Below are 8,430 nucleotides of genomic sequence, written 5' to 3' on the forward strand. Positions count from 1 at the left end.
GCCACTGGTGCCTTGGAATCCATTGCTTTCATCGCAGCCTGGCACCTGCCCCACATTGAGCCATAGGTTGTTATCATTCTTGTATCTTTTCCTGCAATGAAGCAGTACCCCAGGCCAACTTCTGAAGGCATGCAGTTACTACCAGTGGTAGGTCCTTTCCCAAAAAGTGGTAGCTGGCTTAGAGATGAAAGCAATGACAACCAGGCCACTTGTGTCATCCTCCCCTGACTCCAACCAATTTTCTGTTTGTGCTTCCTTCTGACAGTTAATTTTAGCCCCAAATGTGTGAGCTTTTCTTACTCCTACCTAAGAGTAAGAATGCTAAGAGAAGTTTCCTGTATCTACCTAATGAAGCCTGGCTGCAGAGCACCCTGTTTTCTTTTCTTCCTCTCATTTCCTCCTGAATATGTTCTATTATTAAAAAGTTTTAAAGACAATTTCAATCGGTTGAGACTTAGGCTTCCCTGGGGGCCCCTTCTCTCTTGTGTAACTTCCTCTATTTGTCAGGGGCACCTTGAATATTCAATGTCATCTAAAGTGTTTGGTGTCGCAGGATATATTTTGATGTGTTGCCTATAGACCTCAAAGACCTTTACAAGAAACTCCGTGGTCCTCCTTTGGTTTTCATTTTCCTTTTGTGCTGTCTAGGGCTTTGTTTGGGTCACCACTTTTTGTAGATTTGGAAGAATGCAGTCTTGTAAATGGTAGTACCCACTAGGGCAGGCGATAGCAATGCATCAGGCAATAATAGACTGGCAAATGTTAGATTGAGTTTTCATGAGTGCACACAGGAACACTGGCTGGAAAACTAGGACCACTTTGAAGTTGGAGGAAAGTCTTTGTTCTCACATTTTTCTGAAGAGGGAAGATTTGCCCTATTCCTGTCATATAGAAGAAACCATACGATACTTATTCTATAAGTGGACCTGAAAGATGTGATTTTGATTTTAAGTACTTTATTTGAGAGATGTGAGAAAGCTGGTATAACAGGGAAGGAAAAGGTAGAGAGGCAGGCCTCTAGTATTGGTGCATTCTGCCCATCACTACTGGAAACTAACCTGAGCAAATGGAGAAATGGTTTAAAAGACACCTGCTGCCGCTGCTGCTAAGTCACTTCAGTCATGTCCGACTCTGTGTGACCACATAGACAGCAGCCCACCAGGCTCCACCATCCCTGGGATTCTCCAGGCAAGAACACCGGAGTGGGTTGCCATTTCCTTCTCCAAAGCATGAAAGTGAAAAGTGAAAGTGAGGTCACTCAGTCGTGTCCGACTCTTGGCTACCCCATGGACTGGAGCCTACCAGGCTCCTCCATCCATGGGATTTTCCAGGCAAGAGTACTGGAGTGGGATGCCATTGCCTTAGGAATTCTCATACCTGAGGTGTAAAAGGAGCTGGGGTATTATACACCAACCTCTCAGTTACTGAGGGGGCTCATGTTGACAGGCTTCTAGCAGATGAGTGGGCAGAGTGGTGATGGCCAAGGATACCTCCCTCTCAGGACAAAGCCCAGACAGTGACTCAGTATGCTGACGGTGCACCATGGTACCATTGTCACCCTAGGCAGAACTCAGATAGCAGGCTGTGAAGCTTTCTATTAGACCACCATGCTAACCTAATATTCTCTGCTAGCCTGACAGCATTCTATTCCCAATCCATCTTCCTTCTCTTTTACATCACAGCTGTTGGTCCCTAATAAACTTCATGCAATTGTAACTTTCTGCTGCCAGAAGAGCCCAGTTTGTAATAACTTCTTACCTGAGCAGAGCTGATCCGTGTGTTCTGTTGCTACCTAAGGATTTCTATTCATATCCAACCTTTATGGCTGCTTGGATCATCAGGCTTGCAGTTCTTGATGGGCTGCTAATGTGGCATAATTAGATGGTGTTTCAGACTCTGTAGAGACCCAGCAGCAACTCTGAAGTGGCTTTTCAAACAGAGCACATCTATTAGTCAGGAAGATGACATGTGTCTTGGGGCTTGCCAGAGGCTCCATTAGCATCCTCTGTCCAACACACAGCTCAGACTCCAGTGGATCTGAGGGCATAAGGGTCAGAGGAGGGTGGCCCACAACCTAGATGAGCTGCAGGACTTCTTTAGTGGTGAGCCCAGCTCTTAGCAGATGAGGTAACTCACAGCTATCAGTTTCCACTACTTGGAATTGGTTTTGTTGTCTTCCAGCTCGTATTTTTGAATACGAGGTGCTGAAAAGTCAATATTGCATTGTAAATATACTTTTTGCTGGAGATACTTTATCATTCCTTCCTGGATTGTCCTCTCAAATAATTCTTTAGCTTCAGGAAACTTTCTTCTATTACTTTCATTCTCAGGCAATCCTAAAGGAGAGAGGTCAATGTTCATATTTTCTTATAACTCTCCTCTAGCCCCTGCATCTTTCGGTTTACTATATCCCTGTTTAAGACATAAGTTTCCAGCTTCAGTCTCCCTACAGTGGCTCCACTCAGTCTCTAGGACCTGCTTTTTAATAGGTCAAAATCATCTATCCTCAGATATTCTTGTACCAGAAATTGTATCCCTTCTTTCAAAGGCCATTAAAGCTTACCTATACTCTTCCCGCTCTTGGGGTCACTAGTATACAGTGAGGTGTTTGGATAATGTGTGAGGTGTGCCTACAGAATGTCACTTCTGTTCCTCGGTCCTTGTTCCTGTCCTTGGTTTTGGCAAGCTGCCGAATTATCCTGTGTAGAATTGTTTTCCTCCCCTCATCCCATTGTGCTAAACAATGTTCTTGTGAACACTTGCTCCCCAGTTATTACTAGGAAATGTTCTGCCAATAGTTGTGACCTTATTCACAATTAATCTTAGACTAGACAGTAGCTTAAGTGTCTAAATATAGGTTTCTGACTATCACACTGCCAGACTCTGAGACCTTATATCACTTACTTATATGATCCTTTCTGACCAATTTCCTTCTCCAGGCCTCTTAAACCTTAGTAACCTGGGGCTGATGCCATTGCTATAAGAATATTTAACAGTCTCAGCTTGGATGTGGGATCATAATTTATGTAAGAAATTGTAGGATTCTATCCAGAGTCAATAAAAGTCCCAGGATTTTGCAGAGAATGTAGTCAGAGCTCATAACACCGTGATGCACAGGTCCAGTCTGACTAGGTTGCAGGCCCACCTTCAGGATCTTCTCCTAAGCGCACTTTGTCTCCTAGGCGTCCAGGCGGCTCTGGGCAGTAGTCTGTGGTACTTGAGTAGCTTCTGGCAAGACGAGGCCCTGGATATGGGAAATACTCCACATGATTGGCTTCAAAAGTTGACCTTCTGCTAGATAACAATCTGGGTGCATGTAAATTAGCAACTTCGGCTGCCAGTGGTGTTTCAGCTTGAAGAATCAAAGACAGATCCTACTGCTACTTCTGAATCACAGGAAATCAGGTAGAACAAAGAGTGAGGCAGATTCCAGTCAGAATCTGCTGCCGAGTTCCCTGCTACTGTGAGGCAACGGTATGTAGGGTACAGGCAGTGTCAGTATGTGCTAAGTCACTTCAGTTGTGTCTCTTTGCAGCCCTATAGACTGCAACCCGCCAGGCTCCTCTGTCCATGGAATTCTCTAGGCAAGAATACCAGAGTGGGTTGCCATGCCCTCCTCAAGTCAGTCAGTGTCAGGAAGTGAAGCAAAATTCTCTATCCAGGAAAGCTATGTCTTACTGGACCTTGTGAAGGACTTAAGAGCAGATAATTTAATTGCCTGAACACCCTAAGGTCTGGCATTTGTGTTCTTTCATACTAGAAAGCCTGAACTTGGGTCATGAAAAGGTGTACCTTATATATGTACCAATAATGCAAGCAACATATATTGGCTCTGGGCACCTCAGTACCTTTAGAGGTTGAAAAGTGAAAGTGAAGTCGCTTAGTCATGCCTGACTCTTTGCGACCCCATGGACAGTAGCCTACCAGGCAAGAATACTAGAGTGGGTTGCCATTCCTTCTCCAGGAGATCTTCCCAACCCAGGGACTGAACCTGGGTCTTCTGCATTATAGGCAGACGCTTTACCGTCTAAGCCACTAGGGAAGTCTTTAGAGGGTGAGGGTGGTAACTTTTTATCTAACCCCTGTAGATGACTGTAGTAATAGAATATCAGCCTAGAGACTGCAGTCCAAAGTTTCCTATGGGCCTAGTTTGAACTTAAGGCTTTGGCTAAAGACCTGTGGATCCATATTCCATTCTGCTTCCTGTTCCCTGTTTATACCTATATCTTTGGTATTAAAGATTACCTTTTTATAAGTGTTTCTCTAAGTTGAATTTCAGCTTCCATTGCTCTTTAGATGCCATTGATTCTGTTTTTCTATTCTAACATCTTATAAGGAAATATTAATGATACAGCTAAAGCTTAAAACATTTTCTGTTCAGTTCAGTTGCTTAGTCGTGTCTGACTCTTTGTGACCCTACAGACCGTGGTCAGGTTTCCCTGTCTGTCACCAATTCCCGGAGCTACTCAAACTCACGTCTATCGAGTCAGTGATGCCATCCAACCATCTCATCCTCTGTCATCTCCTTCTCCTGCTTTCAATCTTTCCCAGCATCAGGCTCTTTTCAAATGAGTCAGTTCTTCACATCAGGTAGCCAAAGTATTGGAACTTCAGCTTCAGCATCAGTCCTTGCGATGAATATTCAGGACTGATTTCCTTTAGGATGCACTGGTTGGATCTCCTTGCAGTCCAAGGGACTCGCAAGAGTCTTCTCCAACACCGCAGTTCAAAAGCATCCATTCTCAACTTTATGTTCCAACTCTCACATCCATACATGACTACTAGAAAAAGCATAGATTGACTAGACAGACCCTTATTGGCAAAGTAATGTCTTTGCTTTTTAATATGCTGTCTAGGTTAGTCATAACTTTTCTTCCAAGGAGCAAGCATCTTTTAATTTCATGGCTGCAGTCACCATTTTCAGTGATTTTTGGAACCCCCAAAATAGTATCTCACTGCTTCCATTGTATCCTCATCTATTTCCCATGAAGTGATGGGACCAGATGCCATGATCTTCATTTTCTGAATGTTGAGCTTTAAGCTAACTTTTTCACTCTCCTCTTTCACTTTCATCAAGAGGCTTTTTAGTTCCTCTTCACTTTCTGCCATAAGGGTGGTGTCATCTGCATATCTGAGGTTATTGATATTTCTCCCGGCAATCTTGATTCCAGCTTGTGCTTCTTCCAACCCAGCGTTTCTCATGATGGACTCTGCATATAAGTTAAATAAGCAGCGTGATGATATACAGCCTTGATGTACTCCTTTTCCTATTTGGAACCAGTCTGTTGTTCCATGTCCAGTTCTAACTGTTGCTTTCTGACCTGCATACAGATTTCTCAAGAGGCAGGTCAGATGGTCTGGTATTCCCATCTCTTTCAGAATTTTCCAGTTTATTGTGATCCACGCAGACATCTATATTCTCATTCAAAACTCTGGGGATAGTCCCAAATATTTTTCCCCCTCTTTGGAGTCCAGTGACAATGTGGCAAAGCTACCTCTAGAAGTCCCTAATCACTGGGTCTTGTATAGGTGCTAAGTGAGGTTGTATTAGAATGTTTACCCTGGGAATGCTTAGACAGAATAACATGCCCAAGCTTCAGCTATTCTAATGGAATTCCTCTCAACTATTCTGAGTTGTCATAATAGTTGTGAATATCAGCATGTAATTCCATGCACCATCTCTCTGCCAGGAGAGCCTTGGGCAGTCCCATAATCTTCCATCTCAGAGGGCTTCTGCTATATGAACTGTCCATTTCCCAATCCTCAATTTTCTCCTTATTGATGCTCACTAATGTGGAGCTTATGCACATCTCCTTGTTGGTTGTTCCTAAAATCTTTGCTTCCTAGCTTCTATCCCCTCCAGTCCATGAGTTCTAGGGCTCTCCCAACTTGCGGTGGCACCTACTAGGAGACTCTGGCTTTCTCTTCTCCAAAAATATTAAACACTATTTTATCTTCCCTGTACACCTAAATACGGTTTTTACCTCAAACTAGCCTTTGTTTCTGAGACCTTTTATTGACTTGTTTTAGATATTTCCAGCTTCTAATGTCTGGATTAGGATAACAGCATTCTATGCTCACAACACTATTTGAATCTAAATCCAAAAAGGCCAGCTACTCTAACATCTTAATGTAGAATAAGCCTCTTTCTTACTGCAAATCCTCTACTCATTTGCTTTACCAGTCAAGACCAAATGTGTGGCTCATCTCCTCCATTCAGAAACACAGCTACCTTGAGATTGGGACCTGGAAGAAAAAGCCATTAGAGGCTTCCAAGGGTCATTGACCTTTGATTGGCCAGGTGAGTTCAGACAAATCTACAGATAAACTTCCCAAGCCACACTACTAATCACACTATTTCTTGATTACTTATTAAAATATAAAACAGAAAAAGCATACAAATAACAAATGTAGACCTCAGTATCTCCATGGAGGCTTTGAACCTTCTGTTCTGAGGTGAACTGGCCTCTTCTTTTCACTTTGGAAATCTCATATGTCCTCCATCCAAATAGTTTCTGAAGAGTTTGTTGGCTATTGAATAAAAGTATGGATAAACTGGGGACTTTGAACAAATAAATCAAGTGTAGGGAAACTGCTACTTAATTGATGAGGAAAAAAAAAACAAACAAACATAAGCTAATCCCTCCCTAGTAGAAGGAATATCTCCTACGATGCCTTCCTATAACTCCTGGATGCTTAAGAGGTTTGCCATATGATTCTTTTTGTCTTTGACTGGAAAACTTCCCAGAGTAAAATATCATCAGACTAGCTTTGGTTCCAGGTGAATGTCAGAAGTGACGTCCTTTAATATTTTTTTTGTTTTGTTTTGCAACAGCTGGAATCTGAGCTATGTGACCAGCATCGCAAGACTAAGCTTTATACCTCTGAAAAAAAGAATTCCTGTGAATACAATTATATCTTCATGTTCCGTAGGCGTTCTTGGCAAGAGGCTTGCATTCCAGGATCCCTGGAATGGGAATTGGGGAATAGATCAGCTCATCCTGTCAATTGGCTCTTTCTACCACCATTACCACCCCTGCTTAGGTGGTATGATGGTAGCCATTCTGAGACCTGACCGTTACACCTGGGGTGTCCCCTACCTTCTGCTCTTGAGGACTTCCACCTTGCCTGTTTACCAAGTAACCTTGCCTGTTTTTACTTGGTAAACAGGCAAGGTGGAAGTCCTCGAACTGTTAACTTGTCTCCTGTCTTACTTTTAACTCTTTAAACTGCTTCTGCTTCATGACCATGGAAACTATTCTACTATGAATCTTCATGATGATGCATAAAGAATTTGAAGTAATTCACAGTGAAGCCATATTTAAACTTAACACCAAGGCAACTCACCCTGCCCCTCTGAGCATTTTCCTTTCTCACCCTCCCAATCAGCACAGGCTGTCAGAACCCAGTCAGCCTCTGGAATTTTTTAGATCCTGCCAATTTAAGATGTCCCAGGATTAGGCTATTTCTGTTCACTATCTTCAGAGAGCCATCTTGCTGGTGAAACCCTCTCTCTGCAAAACTCTTTTGCATCCCCTGCACTACAGGTCACCAGCCTCCTCTGTCCATGAGATTTTTCATGCAAGAATACCAGAGTGGGTTACCATTTCCTGTAGGTTCCATGAAAAGGCTAGAAGAATCCTTATTCCAGAATCATAACCTGCCATAATTTTATTTAACCACTACTAATCAACTCCTAAAACTGGCCATGGGTATCTGCCTTCTTACTTTAGGAATTTATAACCCCCTTTCAAAGAAAATAGGGTTAATATTGCATCCTTACCTCTCAGAAACATTACTGAAGAGATAAAACTTTCCAATGTGTAGTTCAGTTGACTGATTGTGATCATCTGGACATGGTGGCTGACAGAACAACTGAGATCAAGTCACATGTCATCAACCCAGGCCACCTCTTGGTTGAGTACCATCATAATCCCACTGTAAGGAAATCTCAGAAATCTTGAGATATTCCTGATTAAAGTTATCAACAGAAGAGTTCCCTTTAGCATCATTTAATGTTGTGTTCAATGAGGTGAAGAAAATGAATAAAGAAAAAGAAGCTAGAATGTAAGAATGGTACCAGAACGTGTAATTGAACAACAACAACAACAAAAATTCAATTATTGGTAGAATGATAGTACTGTTTCATTAGCCTGTGGGAAAGAACAATCATCATTGGTCAGTTGCTAAGCCATGTCTGACTCTGCGACTATGGGCTGTAGCACATCAGGCTGCCTTGTCCTTCACTGTTTCCTAGAGTTTGATCAAGCTATCAAAGCTAGACTTGAGTCTCTGATGCCATCCAACAATCTCATCCTGTTACCCCTTTCTCCTCTTGCCCTCAATCTTTCTTGCCAACAGTTTTTATCTTGGAGTGGTAACTTTATGATTATCTGGTCAGTCCAATTCTCTGCTTTCCAGTGTTTGATC

The 8,430-nt window shown here is 42.6% G+C and overlaps 1 non-coding gene across 1 annotated transcript; it reads right to left on the reverse strand.

The window, feature by feature from the left end:
* Positions 1 to 3,970: 3,970 nt before the first annotated feature.
* Positions 3,971 to 4,042, reverse strand: TRNAY-AUA. The gene has a single exon. It is a non-coding gene; the product is annotated as a tRNA-Tyr (tRNA).
* Positions 4,043 to 8,430: the final 4,388 nt, after the last annotated feature.

This window comes from Oryx dammah, unplaced genomic scaffold (genome assembly GCF_014754425.2).
Source record: "Oryx dammah isolate SB20612 unplaced genomic scaffold, SCBI_Odam_1.1 HiC_scaffold_28, whole genome shotgun sequence".
In the NCBI taxonomy this organism is placed as follows: Eukaryota; Metazoa; Chordata; class Mammalia; order Artiodactyla; family Bovidae; genus Oryx; species Oryx dammah.